A 26948-nucleotide genomic window follows, 5' to 3' on the forward strand; every position below is an offset into this window, starting at 1 on the left:
GCCAAGATATTTGCTCGTGTCTCTATTGCCCCTTAACTCAAGTGGTGAAACTGCCAGAAATAATTTTCCTTAATAGAAAAACTTCATGCATTTTGCACTTTGCTCTTCCCTATGGAAATCTCATTAATTATTTCCATTTGAAGATAGAATTCAGCTCTTGTATTTCAGTTCTAAACAGCATCTTAGTTTAAGACAACATTTTCATTTTTCTAAGAAACACATTCCTTACATTTTTTAATTTTAAGTTTTTTTTAATTATAATTTTTTAATTTTAATTTTTAGGCAGCATTTATCAACTGAGTAAGTCCAACATTTTCTTTTAAGATTTGAAGTTTTGGGGTTTTGTCCGGAAATGCAGTTCTTTGCTAGGGAGTATATATTTGAGCTAATGAAGGATTTAATATACTACTCAAATTAAGAAAAAGAGTAAAATAGAATTTTAGCTGGGGAAGAATTAATGTATTGACTTAGCATGAATCTGAGCTTTATCCTGTAAAACACTGCACAGGGTCTCAGTGATATAGAGCCTATAGAGCCTACTGGCATGACTTGCTGTATCACAGCATCATGGCTCAGAATAGTTCTAAGTATTCCTGATTTGGCAGGTAAGTTGGTATGACTTTATATGTAAGTACTTTAAAATATACTTTTATTATATGTATGTATTTAATCACTCTGTCCAACACAGAGAATATGGCCTTGATCCGTAAGCAAGATCCCCTATTCACAGTTGCAGGAATGTAGGCCTGGACCTAACTGTAAGATTACCACTTTGTGACAATCTTTGCTTTGTGACAAGTTACTTAGGTTGTAAGTGCTTTAGGTTTCATTAGTATGTGCTTCCATTAATGTGTTTTATGTATTTTCCCAGTAATTTACTGGCATGCAAGGACCAAAGCTCCTAAATCACACAGATGTGTACCACAAGGTAATGTCCATTTTTTTATCTTCCTTACTCATTCTTTTAGCTCTGCTTCATGCTGAGATATGGAAACTGCCTGGCACGGTGTTACACATAGACATAGGAAGACACTCTGTAGTTAGGCTAGGGCTGAAGCAAGGAAACATGACAAGTGTGATGCTAAGAGCAAAGCATAGCAGAAAAGGCTTTAGGAGGATCTATAAATTGGTATGTGGGTTGATTAGAAACAGAACAAAGCATAATGAAGTTACTGAAGATGCAGCAGGACATTGTTCAGTGTGCAGTATGGTTTCCTTTAAAGAAATGTCAAGAATACCCACATCCTTAGGAAGGGGACTTTTTTCGTAGTTTAGCATTAATTTTAACAAATACATGAAGGCTGCCCTTTCTTGGACCTTGCATCATTCTGCTGCGAGGTACTGAGTGTATTACAGGAATGCATGAAGGCAAAAATCCCACCTCCCGCACACTAGTCACAGAGCTGGGCTATACATATTAGACACAGCTGAGAGACAGGGAGAAAGTTTGCCATCCTGCACTAAAAAGGGTGCTGAGGCATGTCCCGTTCTCCAAAGAGGGCTGAGAGCCTTCCCCCTTCCTCTCTGGCTCCAAGGGGATATTCTGCTAAGGTGCTCCACAGGTGTCTCTGCCTATGCGAGGACTAGCACCCAGAGAAGCATGGATGGATGAGGGGATAGCTTTGCAGTCTCTCCCTTTGAAATAGGGGAGAGATGAAAAAGTCTGACAACCATAGAATAGTATCCTTGCAGCTACTGGAACAGCATTTCTAATAGACCTAGAATGTGGACAGGTTTATGCCACATGTGCCCATGCCATGACTGTCCTCTTCTCTCCCTGCCAACCCTTGCTTGCCCTTCTATTTCCCTGGAGCCTCCTGGGGGTGACCCTGAGTAACCACTAAGGCAAACAACCTAGGCTGCTCCTTTAAAAACTGTGTTGCATCGGAGGCTGATGGAACAAAACACAAAAAGGAACTTTGTAAAGCCCTGCAAAGTAACAAAGTTTTTTGAATGATACTTCTTCTGCAATTGTCTCAACAGGCCACATCTCCTGAGCCCAGCCACGTGAGTGGCATGGTACATGCAGTGCAGTACACCTGGCAAACCTGGAGATGGAAAAGTTTCTTGGTCCCAGCTTGAACAGGTAGCCTTACACTTAACTTTCCTTCTCACTGTCCCCAAAGCCTAAGACCACTGGCAATTAGTCCTGCCTCTTGTCCAGGCTTATCTTCTTCCCAAAATACCCTTACATGAACACTCACTGGGCTGCATCATGATGGGGGACTCCTTCACTGACAGATAAGCATTACGTTGTGGTTGGGAAGTCAAGTGAGGCAGCTATGCTGGTGAAATTATGAAGAGCAATAAGGATTTGAGCTTTTATCTATCTCATAAATATATGTTCCAATGTGCAGAAAAACCACAGTGTTCACTGAAAATATTTCTTCAGGGGAAAAAAGTATTTGCTAGCTTGAAGTGTTTTGTCTTTACATATGGTTCAACTAAAATAAAATCTGCCCTTTCTTAAGGTGGCTGACAGCCAACATTTCAGCAGTATTTCCTTTGTTTCTGCTCACAAAAATTTATGTCCAAATACTCTCTATCTGGTTCTCAAGTTGCAATAATAATTTTGATTGGGTTTTTTTTATAGTTTTATCTGAGCATTTCTGCCTGCCATATCATACATCCTCAGTCAGTGTAAATGTCTTTTATAGGCAACTGCTGTGCCCAAGTAGAGTCAGTCCATTTTTTCTTCTGTGAGTATATGAATCTTCTGTGTAATGCACAGAAGTTTTTGTAGGGGAGGGAGGGGGGAAAGAGGATCATATCCTTACCTTACTGACCAAGAAAATTATAGTTTCCAATGAAGTTATTATGACAGATGTGTAGGGAAGTCAGAATTGGGTCAGGATACTTGGATCAAGTGGCAATTATTTCCATGGGAAGAGTTAGCATACTTTCCCATGAAAGAGATAAGGCTGGAGCTGTGTGCCATCAGCCCAGATGATGTGAGGCAATCAGACTGCACGGGAGGCACAGCTGGGCCCAGCTGTAGTGAACAAGTTCATCCGTGCAGGAAACTGCATGAGAAATGTGCTCCAGTGCTTCAGAATTTGCCTACACTGTCTGGCAGAAAACATTAATTTCAAACATTTGAGCTGAAAAGTGTGTCTACATAACAAACAACTTGTTTTCACAGTTGAAGCTATGTGCATATTTAATTGCTTGTATGTCCTGTAGGAGACTTGGTATGGAGTAGAGGGAAGGGAAAACAGATTTGTTTGTTCCACAGATTGTGTTCAAAAGAGTAGACAGCAAAAAGAAACCCTGGATGTACCCTGGAATCAAAATTCAGTAACACAACACAGTTTATATCAATGGAGCTATCAATACCTATACGACAAATTAGAACAGCTGCTTCTGTGAAAATGTGTTGTTTACCATACAAATAAGCTCCAGCAGTTATTTCATTGGTTTTGGGAGAAGCTGAAGATGTCCACCATCATTATGATAAAAGAAAGTCATCATGTATTAGGATTACCTGTGGCTGTACTTTCCTTTTGGAAACAAGAGAAAATGGTTAAGGACCAAGAAGAAGAAATTATTGTACCAAAAAAACCAAACCCCAACCCCCTGACAAAACAAAACAAACCAACCAACCAAACAAAACCAACAAAAAATCCCCACAACACACAGCTTGAAAAGGGCTTTTTTCTTCCCCCAGAAAGTACCTTTTCTTAAAGTGTAGGGTTATTTCAAAAGATATCAGAGAAATTAGAACTAAAAAAAGATCTTATTCTCATATTAGCTTGAAACTCCTACAGATTCTTAGACACAGAGGCCAAGTCTGTTATGATCACTGTCTCATCTGACTCAGACAAATCAGCTTGTACAATTTCACTCAGTAATTCCCTCATTAAACTTTTAACAGCATAGTGCTAATTAAAAGGTAGTGCAATCAGATAGTTAGTGTTTTCACTTATGCTAAAAGTCCAAATTACTTTAAAAGAACTAATCACACCCACATTAGGGATGAAAAATGCCACATCAACCTTAGAGTGTATCAACAGCTAAAGCATGATGAAACTACTGCTGTCATGCATTCTTTGTAAGGAATCTGCAAGGATTTGAGGAGGACTTGGAGATGAAGACAACATCCTTGCCTTATCTCCTTATGCAGCTGTCTACACATTCTGCAGGTGGTTGGACAATTGACAGCCCCTACCCAGCATGGGTCTTCCTTCCCATACTCATGCCTTACGAACAAGAGACTTCGAGTGATGCTTGGCTGGCAGGACTGGGAGCACCACCAAGCATGAGCCTTGCCTTTAACTGCCCCATATGTGCTCTGCAGAATACAAAAACATCCTCTGTAGGCCCTTCAGTTTTTCTGTAGGCAGCCCTCAGAGGATCAAAGCTGACTGTCACATGGAACGGTGCAACTTGGAGCATAAGTCTTCTGCCAGAGGTGCCATTGTAGCACTGGTGCTCTACCACTTGGGCCTACAGAGAATTCACAGACCTCCATGCTTGTGGTGGGTTGGCCCTGACCTGGAGGCCAGATGCCCACAAAAGCCACTCTGTCACTCCCCCTCTAAAATGGATAGGGGGGGGGGGGGGCAATATAACAAAGCCAGTAATAAGACAGAAGCAATTTTAATAACAATAATGAGAAAGAGCGATAGACCATGCAGAAGCAAAAAAGCGAGAGAGATATGTTAGTCTCTACTTCCCATCAGCAGGAAGATGGTCGGTCTCAGGAAGCAGGGCTCTCCAAGCTTAGTGGTTACTTAGGAGGATAGACACCATGGACAGGTCCCCCACTTCCTTCTTTCACTTCATTCCTATATCTGAGCTGACAACATATGGCATGGAATACCTCTTTGGCCAGTCTGGATCAGCTGGCTCAGCCATGTCCCTCCCAGGATCTTGCCCACCCCTCAGTGTACCCGTAGGGCAAGGACACAGCCTGGATATTTATTCAACAGTAGCCAAAACACCACTGTGTTATCAACTACTGCTGCAAAACTAGAAAGATGCTGTGAGAATTAACTGCAGCTCAGCCAAACCCAATACAGTCTCCACCCTTTATTCCATACCATTTGTGTCACACTCAGGTTCTACACAGTTCAATACATTTGACTATCTTATTTGATTCTCACTAAAAATCCTTTCTTGCTTACACTTGGGGCTTAGTTTACATTCTTAAACTATCTCAATATCAAACACATATCGATATCTCAGTCCTCTACTAGAAAAAGTGTTCTGCTCCTCCAGATGTTACTTGTGAGTGTTCAGGACAGGAGAAACAGGATATTCTACTCTTGGACACCAACACCAGCTTGGTCTCAACCACTGTGTCGCTCTTGTTCCTTGCAACCCTTTATCTGTCTGGATCCTTCTTCATTACTGTCTACAACATACAGCTTCCATTACTCACAATCCAAATTACTTTCCCCCCAGTGTTATATATTCTTGAGGCACACACTGGGTCTCCCCATCCTTTCTCATTACCCACCAAGTACATCCAGGCTCCTGAGCAAAGACAATCCCACAAATGACTTTGCCTTTCCCCATGTGGGAAGAGCAACCCACACTGCCTTTCCCAGCCACTTTCCCATGTGTACTACAAGGACTTTATCTCCCTCCCGCAGTGTGCCAGGGTTCTGTTTGGGCAGAGCCAGGACGGTTAGCAGATCCTCAGGAAATCCAAGTGGCTTCTGTTAAATTTGCATCCCAGTGCCTCCATGCCCCATTACCCAATGCTTTCAACATAGTCTTTAACAGTACATTGTATCTTTCAACCTTCCCAGAGGCTTGTGGGTGGTAGGAAATGTGATACACCCCTTCAATGCCATGTTTCTTGGCCCAGGAGCTGATGGCATTGCTCCTGAAATGAGTCCCATTGTCAGATTCGATACATTCAGGTCTAACATGTTGCCACAGGATTTGCCTTTCACGGCCTAAGATGGTGTTCTGGGCAGTGGCATGATTTACAGGATATGTTTCCAACCAGCCTGTAGTTGCTTCTGCCACGGTGAGGATGTAGTACTCACCCTGGAGTATTTGTGGCAGTGGTCCAATATAGTCAATCTGCCAGGTCTCACCATAGCAAAAACCCAGAAACCACTGTCTCTTCCAGGGAGACTGGCACTGTTGAAAGGCAAATGTGTTTTGCTGATCACTCCCTGGTTCTCCAGCTGGTGAATCAGTTCATGAATGGGAGCCAGGGAATCTCAGTTTGTGCAATATTGCTGCCAGTGCACCGTTCTGGTAGCAATTGGCACCTGTTGTTCCTCAACCTGCAGCAATCCCACAACAAAGGGATTTTCTGAAAGGCCAGGCAAGGCAGACAGCTGTCTGATCTTCTCTGTATTCACCATGGCCATGCCAAAAACCCATCGATAGCCCTTTGGGTCCTTAAAGTACCCTCTCTTGAGGTAATCGATTCCAAGGGGCCTATGGACCACTCACAATGGGATGTTTTTCCCACTTGTTTGCTGTTAGGCTCACATCAGCTTCTAATGCAGACTACTCCTGCCACCCTCCTCTCACTCCAGAAATCCAAATGGATTCAACACCTTTGTGTCCTGATGGCATCAATGTGCCCCTGTGTCTACCAACGCCTTATACTTATGTGGCTTCCACACAGTCCAATACACTCTGTCATCCCTCTCCTTCTCCTGGCCAAATGCAGGGACCCTCTACTCCTGGTCTTCATCAGGGTATTCACTGTCTGATCTGGGTGGTACCTGGCCAGAGATCCCTTCATCAGGACCAAGGGGTGTAACCTCAGTTATTTTCCTCCTGAAAGGCTATTGATTACTCTCTTGGATTTCTACAGCAGATACATTTGCTGCCTTCTTAGATAATCCCTTTTGAACCATCACCTTCCCTCTCAGTTCATGTACATGAGTTTCCAATTTATAAATGGGTTCACCATCTCACTTTCTCATGTTCTCCCCCTGGTCATGCAGGAAGAACCAGAGTGCTCCACGTGGCATGTGTCTGGGGCTTCTCTTCCCTCTGGCTGGGGCAGGAGGGGGCTGATTTCTTAGGGTACACCTGGTAGATGAGGCCACTGACTCATGGTAATGAGTTGGTACAGAGGTTATCCTCAAAATTCTGGAGCCAGTCTGGCACTATCACTACAGACTGTGTCCTCACCCAGGTAATACATCAACACTAAGCTACTTTAGTATGATGCTGGAGCACCTTGGATCACTTTCCTCCACATGGCCTGCATGCATGGAACATCTTCTGGATCTGTGGAGACACTTTGGTTGTCTAGGCCACTGTAGATAACTTCCAGCACCTCTAATTCTCTTAGGTATTGGATGCCATCATCTGCAGTGTTCTGCTTCCCTGGAGAGCTCATAAGGTCCTCCTTGCATGGGTACCTTGCCTTCACACTTAACAGAGGCTTCATATGCCTGTCTCTTATGCAATTCCTTTCTCAATATCTCTGTTTCTAGCAATGGGTCCCAGTTGTTGGGCTTCTTTCCCTTCTAGCAGTTGACTGTCAGCCCCATTAGCACTGGAGCAGCCAAGCAGCAAACCGCTCTGCTGGCTGGTGGCTGTAATCCTTGTGTATGTCTCTCAGCTTTGCTGAGGTTAAGGACCGAGTAGTCTCTGCTTCTTGTTTGATCTCACTCACTCACTCTGATCTCCAAGTTGATGGACCAGCCTCTTGATCATAATCTTCTTCATCCCTTAATAGTCAGTGAGAGGCACCTGTTGACCTCCTTGTCCATTGCTTCTTTTTCACTACTGGGGCAATCTCTCTGGTTGCTATGTGGATCCCTATCTGAACCATGGTATCCTTAGGTAGTGTTTGGGTGCCTGCTTCAACCACAGTCTTCTTAGAGTACTGAACTGTGTCTTGGTAAGTGCAGGTCAGGCCCCAGTAGAGCGCAAGAAGTTGTTGGTTCACATTGGCATAAGAAAGGCAACCTTCTACCAGATGGCGAGTCAGTTTAGTAGGATTGGTCACCTCTTCTGGGGTCAAGTCCCAGACTATGGGAAGTGATAACCATTCTAGGCATCTGCCCAAATCCTTCCACACACCCTGCTACCCAGGGACTAACCACCTCAGGGCACATTTCAATGTATCCCCACCCAAGGGCTATCTCCTTTCATGCCATGATGGAACCAGACTCCACAAAACACGTAGCATGCCAGTGCTGTTGATTAGCAGTATTAGAGAGCTCACATAAGGATGGATCAAAATCTTGGGGGCCTGCATAATAAAATTCTCAATATTCATTTCAGATGGGGAGAAAGAAATGGTAACTTCTCCAGCGTAGCTCCCACAGAACAGCAGCTCTACAAGCAGAAGAAACAAACACATAGCCATTATCTGCCTCAGCACGTTCCTAAACAAATGAAGTATTTCCAAAACAAAGCAAATGTTATCAACAAGCCACATGACCAGTACAGGAGCTTGTGTCTGAAGCAGGCTTATAGAAGAACTGCAGAATTACAGCTATGTTACATTTTTCCCAGGTTTCAACACCAAAATACACTGTGGTGGTTTGGCCCTGTCCTGGAGGCCAGATGCCCACCAAAGCTGCTCTATCACTCCCCCTCTTAAGTGGACAGGAGAAGAGGAGGAGAAATATAACAAAGGCAGTAATAAGATAGAAGCAATTTTAATAACAATAATGAGGAAAAGCAATAGACCATGCAAAAGTGAAACCAGAGAGAGAAATGTTAGTCTTTACTTCCCATCAGCAGGACAATGGTTCGTCCTGGGAAGCAGGGCTCTCCAAACTTGGTGGTTACTTAGGAGGATAGATGCCATGGACAAATTCCCCCACTTCCTTCTTTCACTTTATTCCTATATCTGAGCTGGCAACATATGGCATGGAACACCTCTTTGGCCAGTCTGGGCGAGCTCCCCTCCCAAGGTCTTGCCCACCCCTCAGTGTACTCTTAAGGCAGGGAAATGTTGAAAGGACACAGCCTGGATAATTTATTCAACAGTAGCCAAAACACCACGGTGTTATCAACTACTGCTGCAAAACACATCACTAGAAAGATGCTGTGAGGAGAATTAATTCCAGCTGAGCCAAACCCAATACAGTGCTATAGCAGTAAGCATCTATCACAAATGCACACACACCAAGATGATGAATCTGAATCTTCTTTTGCAGTAACCTGACAGCAGGCAATTCTGTGTCTCGTACTTCTTTATAAAAGAGATGATGATCGTGCTTTCCTGTGCTTCACACTACATTTCATATTCTACAGCTGTAGGCTATGTGCACCCACAGAGTTGCCAACACTGGCTGTGACTGCACAAATATGCAACAAGGAGCATGAAGAACAGACTTCACTCCAGAAAGTCAGTTACAGTCCTGATAGGAGAACATGGTGGCTACTGAATCTTCTGGCTGATGGCAGTTAAGTGAAACTTCATTTGTGGCTTGAAGAACAAGTGATTCCCAACAGACTCATCAGGAGCACTCAAAGCTTCGGGCTACATTATTTTAGAAGTCTGTTGACTGGGCTCACCTATTGTTGGGTTTTATGCATCTTTTATTATTGTCAGCTTAGCCTCTTCAATTTTCTTGCAAATAATTTACTGCACATTGCAGATGCATCATGGTGGGAGAAAGAACAAGTGTCATCCTTCAGCTTCCAGAAAGCTATAAATATATTCTGTTTTGCTACATTTGTCCATATAAAGACCCCAACAATATACTGCTAAAGGTAGATACGCACACTTGTAAAGTAAATCCACCAGACAGGGCTGCAATCCAGTTTATTTGACAAAGAGAGATAAGGAACTAGCAGCATCAAGGAGAAACACAGCTAGCAGAAGTCAAGCACCGTATCCCATGTACTAACATTAATCTTCAGGAGGCATGGAGAGCTCTGGGAGTGGAAAGAACATAAGTTTTTGATGGGGAGGAATAGCTTCCATATATTGATAAGCTCCCAAACTGCCTTTTCCAAACAGAGGTGCCATTCCTGTTGGAAGTTTGGGGATTTTTCATTAGATGTATGAACTTCTTGCCACAGTAATAAAGGTCAGGCACTATTGTGCCATGCTTTAATGATAGTGACTAGCAGTAGTCTTGTATACAAACCCAGGAAGTATTTATTTATGTGGAATACATAGAATAGAATAGAATAGAATAGAATAGAATAGAATAGTATAGACCAGATTGCAAAAGACCTTTGAGATCAAGTCCAACCTATCACCCAACACTAGCTAATCAACTAAACCATGGCACCACCGACTGGACAGATGGGCAGAGTCCAATGGGATGGCATTTAACAAGTCCAAGTGCCGGGTGCTGCACTTTGGCCACGGCAACCCCATGCAGAGCTACAGGCTGGGGTCAGAGTGGCTGGAGAGCTCCCAAACAGAGAGGGACCTGGGAGTGCTGATTGACAGCTGTCTAAACATGAGCCAGCAGTGTGCCCAGGTGGCCAAGAGGGCCAATGGCATCCTGGCCTGTATTAGGAATAGTGTGGCCAGCAGGAGCAGGGAGGTCATTGTGCCCCTGGACTCTGCATTGGTTAGGCCGCACCTTGAGTACTGTGTCCAGTTCTGGGCCCCTCAGTTTAAGAAGGACATTGAGACACTTGAGCGTGTCCAGAGAAGGGCAACAAGGCTGGGGAGAGGCCTTGAGCACAAGCCCTATGAGGAGAGGCTGAGGGAGCTGGGATTGTTTAGCCTGGAGAAGAGGAGGCTCAGGGGTGACCTCATTGCCCTCTACAACTACCTGAAGGGTGGTTGTAGGCAGGAGGCGGTTGGTCTCTTCTCCCAGGCAACCAGCACCAGAAAAAGAGGACACAGTCTCAAGCTGCACCAAGGGAGGTTTAGACTCGAAGTGAGGAGAAAGTTCTTCACTGATCGAGTCGTTCGTCATTGGAATGTACTGCCCAGGGAGGTGGTGGAGTCACCATCCCTGGAGGTGTTCAAGAGGAGATTGGACATGGCACTTGGTGCCATGGCCTAGTCATGAGGTCTGTGGTGACAGGTTGGACTCGATGATCCTTGGGGTCTCTTCCAACCTTAGTTATACTGTGATACTGTGAAGTGCCTCATCCAGTCTCTTCCTAAACACCTCCAGGGAAGGTGACTCCACCACCTCCCTGGGCAGCACATTCCAGTGGCCAATCTCTCTTTCTATGAAGAACTTCTTCCTAATATTCAGCCTAAACCTTCCCTCTCACAGCTTCAGACTGTGTCCTCTTGTTCTGGTGCTGGTTGCCTGGGAGAAGAGACCAACCCCCACCCAGCTACAATCTCCCTTCAGGAAGTTGTAGAGATCAGTAAGATCTCCCCTGAGCTTCCTCTTCTCCAGGCTAAGCAACCCCAGCTCCCTCAGCCTCTCCTCATAGGGCTGTGCTCCAAACCCTTCCCCAGCTTTGTTGCCCTTCTCTGGACATGTTCCAGCAACTCAACATCTTTCCTAAACTGAGGGGCCCAGAACTGGACACAGCACTCAAGGTGCAGCCTAACCAGTGCTGAGTACAGGGACAGAATTACTTCCCTGCTCCTGCTGGCCACACTTCCTGATGCAGGCCAGGATGCCATTGGCGTTCTTGGCCACCTGGGCACACTGCAGGCTCATGTTCAGCCTACTGTCAACCAGTAGCCCCAGGTCCCTTTCTGCCTGGCTGCTCTCCAGCCACTCTGACCCCAGCCTGTAGCACTGCCTGGGGTTGTTGTGGCCAATGTGTAGAACCTGGCACTTAGATGTGTTCAGTCTCATGCCTTTGGACTCTGCCCATCTGCCCAGCCTGTCAAGGTCCCCCTTCAGATGTCTTCTATCCTTTAACAGACCAACACCCGCCCCCAGCTTGGTGTCATCTGCAAACTTACTGATGATGGACTCAATCCCCTCATTCAGATCATCAATAAAGATATTGACAAGGATGGAGCCCAGCACTGATCCCTGCTTTGTGGACTACAAATCATTTAAAGATGTCTAAGATCTGAATCATGTCACAATTTCATGAATAAGGGAAACATTATGCAACTTGTTGAGCTTTTAAAGCACTATCAAATGTGAATGATACAGCAGACTTGAGCTGGATGCTTTTTACCCCTTCTAAGATATGCTGTGGCTATTTAATATTCCTCACTAGGATATAATGCTGGCATGCAAGTAAGCAATATAGTAGTCACTGGAGCCACAAACCTAGTGAGAACATAAACTAAACTCATTTTCAAGTTTGGTACATTACAAAAAGTACTATTATTGTGAGGTTAGAGACGTCAAAGTTGGTGACCTGATATTATGAAGTATTCCCTGCCACACAGTCAAGCATGAAAAGTAATTGAGGATAGTATAGACTTTTAAAGGGTGAGAGATTTTTTCCTTCCAAATTAAATGTTCTTTTGCACACACTTCCCCCCTCCCTTCTTTCTTTCTTTCTCTTTTCTTTTTTTTAAAGTAGTCATTTTTGTGAGGCATCATAAAAGCAGAAATGATCCTCCTGTAGAGTTTGCAATTGGTGAAGAAATACGTGTGCTTCAAAATGAGGTCACATCTTAATGCTTCAGTAACTTACACAAGGCACTGACGAAAAACAAGTTGCTACCTGTCAGCTAAGAATGACATTAAGATATTATGGCAGCATGTGACCAGCTTTAGAGCTTAAAATCTTGAAAGGAACCAGACAATGTCCCCTTTGAAGAGCATTCCTGAAGATCACTTTACAGTTTCTGCTGAGCTTTAAAACACAAAACAAAATAACCTAAGCAGCATTAGTTAAAGATACTACTTCTTAGCTGCAATATTTACATCTGATAAATCACCATTAAAACATGCACAGATCTTTCAGCTTGTCTGCCAGAGAAAAGGGGTTAACCTTTAGTCTAGGGAATGGTGTATTGGTACTGGTACTATTATTAATATACTGCAGATGTTCATCAGGGCTTTGCATCCCAATTTACTGCACTGACTTTGACCAAATTACTCCTGACTTCCTTCTGTGCATGAGCTGGTGCAGCATCACTCACCAGGAACTAGACTGCAGAGGGCACTCCTATATAAGATGGAATTGCAGTCTTCAGGCTCATTTACTTCTACCCTCCATGGTTTATTATTATTTTTCTTCTTTATTAATTGATGACACTATTATTACACTAATAGGAAAAATCTTATTATGCTTGACAATGGTTTGTCATAATTATTTAATTTTCCCCCTCAAGTTTATGTAATTACAGTGTCTGTCAGTGCTCATACCGTGTTCAGGTCAGCAGCCTCATAATTTAAATGTATACAGAAGGGCAGCCTATTAATATACCATCTCCAGGCATAGTTTAAGAGAAGCAGCACAGGGAGTGCTTGGTTGAGGATGAAGACAGCCTTTGCCATGTGCCTGGGAAGTCAAAGAGCTTCTGATTGAGGCAGGTCATCTATGGAGTGATGTGAATGCCACCCTCTCCTTCGTCTTGTCCCATCTCTGGAAAGTTTTGTTGGAAGCATTGCTTTGGTCTGGATTTCAACTGTGATAGTAAGGAAAGATGCAGATTCTCAATCAAAAGGTCATGAGCCTTATGGGGTAGATTTCTGTCCCCTGAACTGCTGTTTAGGAGATGAGGCTGGATGAATGGGCTGCAGCTAAGTCTGCAGTTTGCGTGGCACAGCAGAGGCAGTGGGGTACAAAGCATCTATCAGAGCCACTGCCATAGACCAGGGACTGTTTGAATAGCAGGCAACTGGGGAAAGGCTGCTGTAATGCAAACTATTCTTTAGAGCTGTTACATTAGGCCATTAAGACCCTGACATGCCTCAAGATTAGGAACAACCAAGTGTAGTTTATGGCTACCTTATCCTCACCCCCCTTGCCATTTTATGAATGAGAGGTAAAGCCTTTAATGGCATCATCCAGTATCTCAGCCTTAAGGTCAACAGAATTACTTCTGGAAGTTCAGCTGGAGACTATGCAACTCTCATATTGTAGTTTAAATATGCTTCCAATATTTAGCTTTGTTTAATGAGAACAAGTCTGTACTGGCTTTGGCTTCTGCAAGGGATACAGCTCATGTATCATTCAAATGACAACAGAAGGGTCATTTCATTTCCTGTGGGTAGTGGAAAACGATCTGCCTTTTCACACTTACTTCTGGAAACTTGTCACAGGGAAAGTGCAAGATCAGGCTAATGCTGTGCAAAAGAGCTGACTGAGCAAGGATAGCAGGATCTGGCTGTCAAAGCAGCAAATACACTTCCACAGTTGAGCCCTGAATCATGTTTATTTTCAAACTGAGGACCTCACATTTCAAATGAGAGATTTGCTCAGTAAATTGCATGCATCTCATATTTCATTACCACATGGTGTATATCTCATACAGTGGTTAAGAAATGAAGAAGTGTGGAAAGGACAGTTACTGGGGGGAGCTGCAACCATAATGATTTCACTGAATAGGATTTTTCCTTGTTCCAAACTGTTATCTCACTAGATAAAAACATTGTGCTTTATGATTAAGCTAATTGTTTTAGACAAGCCAGTCTGCAGTCTTAGAAGCATGGATTTTCAAATGTGCTGAGCACTGGCAGCTGCAACCAAAGTCAGTGGGAGAATTTAAAGTGAAATTAAATGCAAAGTTCTCTACAAATTCAGGCAAGAGGCTGTCTGTAAAACTGGAGTATCTACCTTGCGTCACAGGGGTGCTGTTAAACATTTGTGGCACAGCTACTTACACTAGTAAGAAGATACATTGGAGAGTCTGCCAAAAAAGTCTTTTTCACAGTATCACAGTATCACAGTACAGCTAAGGTTGGAAGAGACCCCAAGGATCATCAAGTCCAACTTGTATTGACAGACCTCACAATTAGACCATGGCACCAAGTGCCATGTCCAATCTCCTCTTGAACACCTCCAGGGATGGTGACTCCACCACCTCCCTGGGCAGCACATTCCAATGACAAACGACTCGCTCAGTGAAGAACTTTCTCCTCACTTCGAGTCTAAACCTCCCCTGGCGCAGCTTGAGACTGAGGCCATGTTAAAATAAGGTCTTGAGCCACGCACTGAAGAGTGAATAGAAAACAAACATATATGGATTCCCCTTTTGTAGGTGGTATGAATGATAGAATATGCCTCTTCCCTCCCAAAACAGGTTAAAAATCATAATAGGTATACCAGAGGGACTGAATTAATGTTGGGCAAGCATACCTAGCGATACTATGTCCTAGAGCATTCCCCCTACAGGGTGTGTGTGTTATTTAAAAAATATATATGTAATATATTTATAAATACAGGTAACATACATAAACAATGAGTAAGAAATCTTTATTGATAGTCCAGCAGAGGAAGACAAAGATGCTTAAGGGACTGATGCATCTGACATGAGGAGAGGCTGAGAGAAGTGGGACTGTTGAGCCTGAAAAAGATAAGTCTTGTGGTGGGAATCTCTGTCAATGTATACAAATACCCAAAGGAAGGGTGTAAAGAAGACAGTCAAGCTCTTCTCAGTGGTATCCATTAAAAGGCAATGAGCACAAACTGAAAAGCAGGAGATTCCATTATGAAAAATGCAAGAAAAAACTCGTGTTTTTACCACAAGAATGGTCAAACATTGCAACAAGTTACCTGGTGAGATTGTGGACTCTGTCACTGAGGGTAATCAAAAGTCACCTGAACAACATCTTGAGCAACCTGGTCTTACTGACTGCTTTTAGCAGAAGGTTGGACTCAATGACCTCCAGAGGTGCCTTCCAACATCAAATATTTTGTGATAAGTGAGGCAACTTTTTTTCCCAGTTTCTCCTTTATTCGCTTTATTTGCAGTATTGGCAGAATAGAGCAGTGTATATCCTATTCTGGTTTGGGGTTCCTGCATGTTTTTCTCCTTTATCAGCTCCATCTTTTCCTGTTGTGGACACTACTCACTAATTTTACAGGTTATTGTAGTGTTCCTCTGGGTTTTGTGAAGTTAAATACTGTTTCTTCTTTTATGAGTGAAGCTTCACAGCAACATCACTGAGTATCCCACTGAGAAATAAAAATTAAAGCAAATATAGCACAGAATATAGCAGAAATTGAAATGAAAGTATTCTCCCTAATGTCTCTACAACAGAAATAGAGTTTTCTTCAATGCACTTTTTAAACTGAATAGGGAAAACACTTGTAATAGGTGAAGGCTAATGTGCCCATAACTACCTGTGAACTGAAGAAGTGACAAAGAATGAGAGTTGACATACTAATAATAGCAGTAAGGTGAAATTACTATATAAAACCAGAAATCTGTAATTTAAATAGTTGGGAGGAATGGTTTGGAAGAAACGAAAATACCACAGTTGAATATCTATAATGACAATAATTAGTATTTGCAGTAAATATTGCCCTGCAGCCTGCTGTTACAGAGACATTTTTGTAATGTTTCATGTGCTGTGACACAGTGATTCTCTTCCTAAATGTTTTTCTATATTCTTTTGCCTTAATATATTCCCTGCCTTCCCATGAATGATTGCAACTACCCTGCTCACTTTACAGGCATTTTTAATAGGTTTTCAAATTAATATTTAACCATATAGTGACTGACATGACATAAACTCAGCAGGGTACCTTGCTAGGCTGGTGAGAACTTTTTAAAATACTGCTGAAAAAAAGAATAGAAAACATAGAATCATAGAACCATTAAGGCTGGAGAAGACCTCAGAGATCATCAAGTCCAACCTGTCACCCAACACCTCATAACCACTAAACCATGGCACCAAGTGCCACATCCAATCCCCTCTTGAACACCTCCAGGGACAGTGACTCCACCACCTCCATGGGCAGTACATTCCAACAGCTAGCAACTCTCTCTGTGAAGAACTTTCTCCTCACATTCCAATAGCCAATCTCTCTTTCTGTGAGGAACTACTTCCTAAAATCCAGCCTAAACCTTCCCCGGTGCAGTTTGAGACTGTGTCCTCATGTTCTGGTTCTGGTTGCCTGGGAGAAGAGACCAACCCCACCTGCCTACAACCTCCCTTCAGGGAGATGTAGAGAGCAATAAGGTCTCCCCTGAGTCTCCTCTTCTCCAGGCTAAGCAACCCCAGCTCCCTCAGCCTCTCACAGTATCATAGTATAACTAAGGTTGGAAGAAGACCTCGAGGATCAGTGAGTCCAGCCTGTCACCACAGACCTCATGACTAGACCATGGCACCAAGTGCCATGTCCAATCTCCTCTTGAACACCTCCAGTGATGGTGACTCCACCACCTCCCTGGGCAGCCCATTCCAATGACGAATGACTCTCTCGGTGAAGAACTTTCTCCTCACCTCGAGCCTAAATGTCCCTGGCTCAGCTTGAGGCTGTGTCCCCTTGTTCTGGTGCTGGTTGCCTGGGAGAAGAGACCGACCGCTTCCTGGCTACAACCACCTTTCAGGTAGTTGTAGAGGGCAATGAGGTCACCCCTGAGCCTCCTCTTCTCCAGGCTAAACAACCCCAGCTCCCTCAGCCTCTCCTCATAGGGCTTGTGCCGAGGCCTCTCCCCAGCCTTGTTGCCCTTCTCTGGACATGTTCAAGAGTCTCAATGTCCTTCTTAAATTGAGGGGCCCAGAACTGGACACAGTAATGTACCAAATGTACCAAATCAAGTAAATGCTTAATATGGTTACTGTTAACAGGCTAGATGATAATTACAGAACAATTCACAATGTTTTATTATTGCAGTAGTTACTCATATTTGGGCTGTGGTAGCATTCAAAAACTATCCTGAACAAAAGTAAAAAGCCTATGAAAATCTATAAATACTTCACAGGCAAGTAGAGGCAACATTATGTCACACTGGATATGTTAGTTATGGAAGATCCTCAAACTAGATATCTTTCTGGTTTTCTTTTTTACCTTCCTGTTTCATACTTTCTGCTATTTTTTTAAATCTCTTTATCATGAGGTTATATATGTAATGAGAGCTGTTAGATCTTTTTTTTTTTTTTTGCTCATTCAAAGTAGAATTGGTCTTCTGTGCCTTATCTCTGCCAGTTTCAGCAATGCCTTAAGCACTGATTTTTTTATAGCAATACTCAGACTCATTTTCAGATTAATTTTCTTCCATACCATTTTTTTTTAACTTCTAAAGATACCTTTGATCATCTTGTTCTTTACTTGTTTCTACATTGAGGAGCCTGAGAAAAGTGCAAATTCTGTTAGTTATTATGTGTTACGGGGATTTGCTGTACTCCTGCAATGTGAATAAACTTGTTTAAGAATAATAAATCTGATAATGAACCTGCTGATTAGAATACTTCATGATGTTATTATGCCACTTCATATCTCTATTGACCAGATTAGTGTCCATTGAATAAGAGGAGAAGGTATAACTGGAAGTGTTTTCTAAATTGCCTTGGAGGTGGGAGATAACATGGAATACTGGAAGTGAAAAGGAAAGATTAAGAGATCCCTTGTGTCCTCACAAAAATACTGAGAAGATTGAATTAGCATTCTCTTCCTCTGAAGAAAACTATTTAAGACAGGTCTTCAAGATCTTAGTTTTCCTAACAACACAAGTGAAGACTTGTATGAATAATTCAAGTGTTTTACCAACCCCTTTCTGTGCCATACAGGACAATTCAAAACAGGACCAAAACAACCAACTCAGAAACAACAGGTAAAAGCCCCAAAAGAGAGTTTTCATCAAATGTAAGCTATTTTTTTGTGCTCAGATGGGGCTGTTTGAACTATTTATGGAATCCAGATAGAGAAGTTAACATCCTTGAATAATTCTAGAACAAATGATGAGGAGTGGGATCATGCTGGGTTGTATAACATTTTCTTCTATGAAAATATTTTCCATTCTGTTTTGTGGGATGTTTATAACCCAAAGGATTCATGCAAAAATACAGAGCATTGTTGTCAAAATGTAGAAGGAAATGACACATAGGAGAATGATAACTGCTTATCATGGAATATGCATTAAAACGTAGTCAGTGTCTTGGCTTATTTCTAACTTCTGAATGAAGGAATGGTAATACCATGGGGTACATACAGTGCAGGTAAAACTTCATGCAATGTTTCTGGCTCTTCTCCTAGTACTTATAAAATTCAAACTAGTTATATTCAGAATGTTAAGCCAAAGACATAGCTCATTAAGGGCTATCAAAAATATTGATCCACCCAGGTGACTCTGGCGAACATGCAGGTTAAAGTATTTTCATCAACGTCATCATTGGTACTGGAAACACATTGGACTCAACAGCCGAAAGACCGACCTCAAGCATTGTGTAATCATATACAACAAAAGGTAGTTCTTGTTCTAAATTTTGATTTTAAAGTATATACTTTGGACAGCAAGAAAGGAAGGAGGAACGCCACACTGTGACTGTGAAGTAAGGCAAGAGAACTGAGTGCCTGGCTCAATATCACTCAGGAAGCTGTACCAGCAGCAAGAACTGCTGTCCCCAGAATCCTAGCCAGAAATTGTACTCTTAAGTAATGTGGAGAACTGGAAGACAAATACACTGGGTAACATTTTATCTTATTTCAATTAAAGGTTTAAATCAGTTTCAATTTGAAGTTCAGATGAAAGTTGAGTCTTATCTTATTTTATCTAAATGAGTTTGTCTGTCTCGTATCACAGCTTTACTTTGTTATGCATTTTAGCCTGCTGGTCTTTTTCATGTGAAGTAGTAAATACTGGCTCTTTTCAACAGCTGAAATGTCAGGACATGATCATTTTGAATGTGATAGATGAAATCTGAGAAATGCTGCATTTCTTTTCTGATGATTTCTGGAATGAAAGCACAGTTCTTAGGGATAGAGAACTGGAAATGATGTCCAGGGTCACCAAGTCCAGTGCGGTGAGTTCAGCCCAGTACACAGGCACTGCATCTTATAATCTCTTTCTCATGCCCAGAGACATGGGGATTTTATTTGGTTTTGGTTTGTTTGGTGGGTTTTGTTGTTGTTGTTGTTTTGTTTGTTTGTCTGTTTTGGGGTTTGGTTTTTTTTTTTTTTTTTTTTTTTTTTTTTGGCTTTTTTTGTTTGTTAGGTTGGGATTGGTTTTGTTTGGTTTGGGTTTGGGGTTTTTCAGGTTTGGTTTTTTTTTTTTTTATTTTTGCAAAGTTTGAACACTTTGCTGGAAACAGACACTAGGTTAGGACAGAAAATTTTGCTCTTTGGTTGGGACTGAAGCCTTAGAGTCCTCAAACAGAAAAGAGCTTGCAGGGTCAGTCATGAGGATACTGTTGCTGTATTTTGCCTCTCATGTCTGTGGATGTGATTACATCCTGACTCCACTCTCTCCCATCTTATCTTTCTACATCTCAGTTTACCCATCTGTCTCTGAGAACAAATGTAAAGTGCCTTCAAGCTTGCTGCATTCAGTATGAGTTAGGCCAGAGCAATTCAGGCAGCTCCAGATTCTGTTATTTGTAAGTATTCCATCCTAAGTTAAGAATACTCTTGATCCTATCTTTTTTTTTTTTTAATGATCAGCAGTTTAAGTTGCAAAGGTCACTTCTTTCTCTGCTCAAGTTCTGTGTTTTTAAACAGTTTTAGGATACATCATGTCAGATAACTACATTCCTTCACACTTTTAAAATCATTGCTTCTTCCTTTAAGAAAGTAAAAATTTGTGAGAAACTCATTCAGGTTTTCTTTCCTTTGGGGAAAAAAAAAAAAAGCCTCTATTTTACAAAACTTTTCCTCATCCAGAGCTTATTGACATCCACCAGATGACGTTTGTAACAAACAGAAGATTTCAATAGGAATTTATAACTCATTATATTTGATCTACATAGTCTCTTTTTTATGAGAACTAAGAAATATTTTTAAACATCAGGCCTGTATTTCAAAGCAATCAGGCTTTTTGGAACCTAATGGAATAATGGCCTAGCCTTCATTACAGCAGCTCAAATGCTATGCGGTCTCAGAGAAGGAAACCAAATCAATTTATTATAGCCTGTTGATTCACACTCACATGCTGTGCAGTTCGTGTGAAGGCCCCATTTACTTTTTCACATGAACTGCCACAGCATGGTTTAAATAGAAATTTCTCTAGCAATAGTGTTAAGGTTTCTCATTAACATCATTTCTGGAGTCATTGGGCCACATACATCCCTAGTGCAATTCCACTGATCTCAGTGGGGTTATCCTTGAGATACATTTGGTCCATTGTTTCTACAGAATCTCTTTGTTACTTTTTGATGCCTTGAAGAATTTTGTTCCTTGGAACATTTCTCACACAGCAAGTCACCATGCTGAAAAATTTGCAACAGTTGTAAGTAATTTCTCAGGTATTTCTAGCATTTGTACACAGAAATAAGACATGATATCCAGTAACACATTGCTATTCTTTAGTTGCATTTTATAAGATCCTGCTTTCCTGGGTTTTTTCTTCAAACAAACAAACAAACAACAAAACAAAAAAACAAATGATGCAACTATAAAAAAGAATCTGAGCCAGACTACAAATGCACTTGGTACTATCTTCTACCCACATGCAAATTTTGGAAACAAATAATAATTGAAAAGTGTTTCTCCCAGGCCCAAATATTCTCACATTGAATGTCTGATGTTCAGTATCAATACCAAATTATTATCTTCATTAGATTTGTAGAGGTATTTTTTACTATTGGGGAAAAAAAAAGAGATATGTGACATAAAAAAAAATTGTTAAAATCATCTGATACAGAAAATTTTGCACAAGTTAGATTTGCAGTTCATCATCATTCTGAATATTATGCATAGACATGTGATTGACATGACTTTAATTGTCATTCGGAAGAATAAAAGGTCTGTTTAGGGAAGACTGCGTATCAGCTAACATTGAACTTAGCACATAAACCTCTTTATTTGCCTTTGTACTCAAAAGACTTCTGTCTGGTATTACAAAGGTACTACAGATAATATATAGAAACTAAACCAGATTTTCACCAAGTCCATAATCAGCAGAGGAAAGTGACTTGGACTGGGGCCCCTGGTTCCCTGAGCTCCCACTTATCTTGCTGTCAAGATCTTCTTGTTCTCCAAACTCTTAAAATAATTAAGTACTAATCTGAGGTCATATTTTGCAGGGAATTAAATTCCTCCAGAGGCATTAAACCGCTGCCTGCTGCTTGCAGAAGTAACATTTGGGTCTGGTGATTAAAAATGGTGACAGAAACGCTATCATGGAAACCTCTGGTGCCAGCATGGTCTTTGCTTGGAATGCAGATGCACACATTCAGGAAAGTGCTGAAAGAGAAATGCACCTGTGAGTTGCTTTACTTATTCAGATGCAGAGCTGTCATTTTTTGCAGAACTTCAAGTCACTTTGATTATGTTATATTATTACTGAAGGCAGAATTGATACTGCATCTAAATAAGAATGTGAAAAACTTTCATTTAAAATGATGATCTCTCAGGTCTTTTCCAACCTTACTGATTCTATGATTCTATGAAAATTACTCGGAAGCAAAGCTTGTGTTAAAACTGCACACAGAGGTTTAGTTTATGTTTATAGAGATTTATATGTGATACAGAATGGAAAAATGTAACTTAGCTTTATTTAACATCACTCTCAAAATCCTCAAGACCACTTTTAGATGAATTAGGTGCTGGTAAGTACAGTGACTATGTAGGCAAACATTAACAGCGAAGCTTCAGTCAGTAACAGCCCTGCATGTTATATGTCAAGAAAGTTAATGTTAGAAACCTGAAGTTGTCCCTGTGCTCTATTCAAAAGTGCAGTGTGATCATTTACAAAACACTAGAACTCAAGAGAAAGAGCTGAAGGTCTTATCTGAAAGTTGATGCTGTCAGGCAACACCTGGTACATCACTGAAGTGTAACACATTATTATACAGCTTCAATCTCGCTGTGTTATTCATGTCTTCCTGGTCTGCAGCTCACTGAGACTCAATGGTAAACTGTTGAACCATATTTTAACTCTGATCTTTGCACACAGAGTGGTCCATGAACACAATGAAGTCAGAATATGAGAGAATAACCTGTAGCTTCCTTTTCTTGATCAGCTCCTTGAACTTCCTTGCATGAACATCAGTCAGTTTCACAGAGTATATGAAGTCATGATTTTCTGGCACGACAGCTGGTCTTGTGCCATAGAGCAGAGCCTCTTTACACACTATCACAAGAAACTGGACCCACTCCGTGTGCTTTGTGGATGGAAATGCTTTGATGATCATGCCATATTTGGGATAGACATCCTGCAAAATGCAGCAGAGACACAGAGAGTTAGGGTAACACTTTGAGAAGCTCATAGTGCTCTGAGCAGCTGGCAGCACCTTTTCTCCCCACTGAACCTCAGAGCCACTTAGAGGACAGGGGACCTTTCACAAATAAAACCTTACAAACCACTCCTCTTGATAGTGGAGTACCTGAGAGGTCTTCATCAGCACCATCACTGCAAGCTTTCAGATGGACAAGAGGACACAGTCTCAAACTGCGCCAGGGGAAGTTTAGGCTCAAGGTGAGGAGAAAGTTCTTCACAGAGAGAGCTGTTGGCCATTGGAATGTGCTGCCCAGGAAGGTGGTGGAGTCACGGTCCCTGGAGGTATTCAAGAGGGGATTGGACGTGGCACTTGGTGCCATGGTCTAGTAGTCATGAGGTGTTGGGTGACAGGTTGGACTCAATGATCTTTAAGGTCTTTTCCAATCTTGTTGATTCTATGATTCTATGATTCTGTGATATCTGTGCACCACAGATCCTTCACATCCTTACCATCTCTTGGCACAACTGGGGAAGAGTACCCTGAAAGACTTTTCACAATGCTGAATTTTGTTGGTGCCTAAGATCTTCATTGCAAGGAAAAAGGAAACAGAAAAAGAAAAAGGCAAAGAGATGTCTCGTGCTAGGAGTATAATAAAACTCTAACATTTCTTCACGTTCGTTATTCTCTCTGGGGCCTACCTTCAGAGTACAAAGCCTCAGTTCCACCAGCTTTATGAAGAGGCAAAACCCCAAGGACTTAGGGTCTCAAAGTGCATAGATCTGGACTGCATTGTAACAAACCCATTCAGGGCACTGGTAATATCTGCTTTCCAGCTAAATAATGTGGGAAGAGGTTGTTTTGTTATTTTAACCTATTGTATATCTTAATTACATGCATGCCAGTGGAAAATGACCAATTGAGGCACACATGTGCCTTCTGATAGACTATATAACTTTGCTGTATAACGTAATAAACATCTTCACCTGCTTACATCTTGTCCTGGGCGCATTGCTCTGGGTGATTAGAACATCTATCTAACAACAAAATACAAATAAAATCAAGTGAAAACTTAAACTTTTGTGCTTAGTTTAATTTTAAAAGCCTCTATGTGCAGAATTATACATGGCCATTTTAATAACACTGGCCCCACTGTTAATTGAAGAACACAAGTTCGTGGATGAAGTACAGGAAATTGTTTTAGTATTTGCAGCAAGAATAGCTAAGAGTGATGAGTAACCTCCCGGATAATAAGTGCATCAGGCAACGCACGTTGTCCCTGAACCAGATAAACTCGAGGAACTTCCCTTCTCTGGGGCTGCTGCTGTGCGTTGGGTGAATGTCTCCTCAGAGCCAGCAGATCTTTATAACCTAGAGAGTCAAATGCTGAGCAATCAGTACCACCAGGGAAGTGTTTGTAATGAGAAAAGCAGTTAAATAAATGGAACGCCATTAAGACTGTGATTGTTTTGGAGATGATGCCAACAGTCTAACAGAAAGTTACTTTAAAATATTACTTGCTATACATTTATTTTTAGTGTATATGAAATGATAGAAACAAACCACTTTAACTGGCTGAAGAAATGGAGACTCTTTGCATATGCTTTTGGAAATGCCAGTAGTGCTTCAGCCTCTTGGAGCTGTCTCTTGAATTGTCAAAGAGGGATCTGGACAGCCTCTCAGTGTCTCTGACAGTTAAATCCTTAACTGACATGTATATATGCTTCGGGAATGGGTCAGCTTGCAGACAGAAATGTCCTGATCTTAAAAAGCAAAAACAGAAAGAAAAGATTAAACAAATTGGTTGTTAAAACAGTGCTTTGTTCTGTGACTATACATTCAACATTCACTTCCAAACCTGCTGTACCATTTATCCTGCAGCAGTCAGAGATCTAGGCACTTCACCCTAACAAGGTGCATCTATAGTAAACCTTTTCCATTCAGAAAGAACAACTTTTAAAGCATTCAGGCACATGTTAAGGCCTAGTTGGCTTTAGTTTGACAGTAACAGCACACATCATACCCTCTTCTGGATCTTACACCCATCTCCCTAATCTAACATTTCTTTATTCCTTATTGTGAGTCTTCCATATAATTAGGGACTCATCACAGAGTCATAATATTATTAATGAGATAGACAGTGTGCTGGATTACACTCATCCTGGGTGGAGGGCACCCCCCACCCCCCGGAGGACAAAAGAAAAGTACCATCCAGATGGGCAGAGAAGGACTTGGTTTCCCCCTCCCAGGAGGAGGGGGCCCCTGGGTCAAAGGTGGTCTATTACACTCCCCCTTCCTGTTCAGAAAGCCTCTAAAATGGGGAACATTTGCTGTTGTTGCCCTCTTCTCCTGCCTCGCCTGCTCAAAGGAACATCAGCTGCTGCTGGTTCCCTGCACTCACCACATGGTCAAGCCTGGTTCTCTCTCCAAGCTGCATCCACACTCTCTAAAGGACTGAATCCACTCACACCCAGGGAAATACAAGGCCATCCAGGCTTGATTTTGTATATTTTCCTATTTATCCTTGTCCCTTACCCTTGTGAACCCTCCCTGTTACTGATATATAGATATAGATATATATATTTATTTTAAAAATATACTTCTTCTACTTCCAAACCAAGTCCAAACTATTTATTTTATAGATTCACTTCCTTCCCTTTTTTACTACACCCCTTTTTTGCTTTTCTTCCTTTTCTTTCCCTTTTCTTACTAGGGAAAGGGGAGCAGGGGGCAGCAGGAGAGGAATTCTCTGTTACCATCTAAGCTCTTAAACTCCAGTTAAGGCTCAAACCAGCACAACAAATTATTTTTTTAATTTTAGCTGCTATTGCATTCTTCCCCAGGTGGAATGAAGCTTGTCCCTTTCTTTGAAAATCAGCCTTTAAGTGCTAACAATGGTCTAAGATCAGACCTCTGGAATGTACTGCTTAACCAGTACCAGACAGTGGCAAATGGAAGCATCACAGAAGAAATATGAAAGAAGAAAAAGGAGTTTGAAGATTAAGAATCCTTAGACCTGCTTCTTTGGAGTTTTATTTGCTTCTCTGTTCTGAAGATGGAAAGTAATTAGGCAATTTGGTTTTCACAGTATGAGCACTTCTAAAACATTATTTAGTTTGCTTAGCAAGATTAGAAGAATGCTTTTTAAACAGGGTCTAGAACACTGACAACAGGGCAGACTCTGTTCCAAGTCATCTACTTTCATTCTCCGCCTTCGTTCTTTGTTTCTCAGCTTTGTGGCATCCTAGATGTATTCCCCATGGGGACCATAATGGTGATGTAACTATTGCTGTTTTCACCCAAGAATTTTAGCCCCTTTCTTTGAGGGGGAACTGAAATTCCTGGTAAACAGAAACTTCCCTGACATCCAAGGACAAGAGTTAAATTTCTCAAACTGTTCAGTTTACACAGCTGAGAGGAAGATCAGCTTCAGGGAAGGACATTGAAATTACTGTATGGCAGGCGTTATAATTAAATGCATCGTAACCTGGAAGCAACACAATAAACCAGCTAGGACGGATGAAAGAGACTGGATTATTATTTTCAGCCTAGACAACTAATGCTCCTCAGGTATCAGATTTCTATGAGATGCCAAATGAAGTAACATATTAATTCATTCTCATATCCTCTCTGCTTTTCCAGGATGTTGAAAATAGCTCTACAGAGACATTTCAGAGACAGATGGGCACAACTTCAACATTTTGTAAACAACCTAAGGTGCTTTTGCTGTGTCCATAGCAACTGTTAAAGGAAGAGAGTTGTTTAGATTTCTTGCAGCCAACATTATCTTCTGAAAAGTCAGGATATCAAGCCCACCCAAAATTCTTTGCCTCTGGAAAAAATATTGCAGAGGATGGTAGTATGGAGGTTATTTCAGCAATCAGAAAACCCCAA

Source organism: Dryobates pubescens, chromosome 16 (assembly GCF_014839835.1).
Source record: "Dryobates pubescens isolate bDryPub1 chromosome 16, bDryPub1.pri, whole genome shotgun sequence".
NCBI classification, from domain to species: Eukaryota; Metazoa; Chordata; class Aves; order Piciformes; family Picidae; genus Dryobates; species Dryobates pubescens.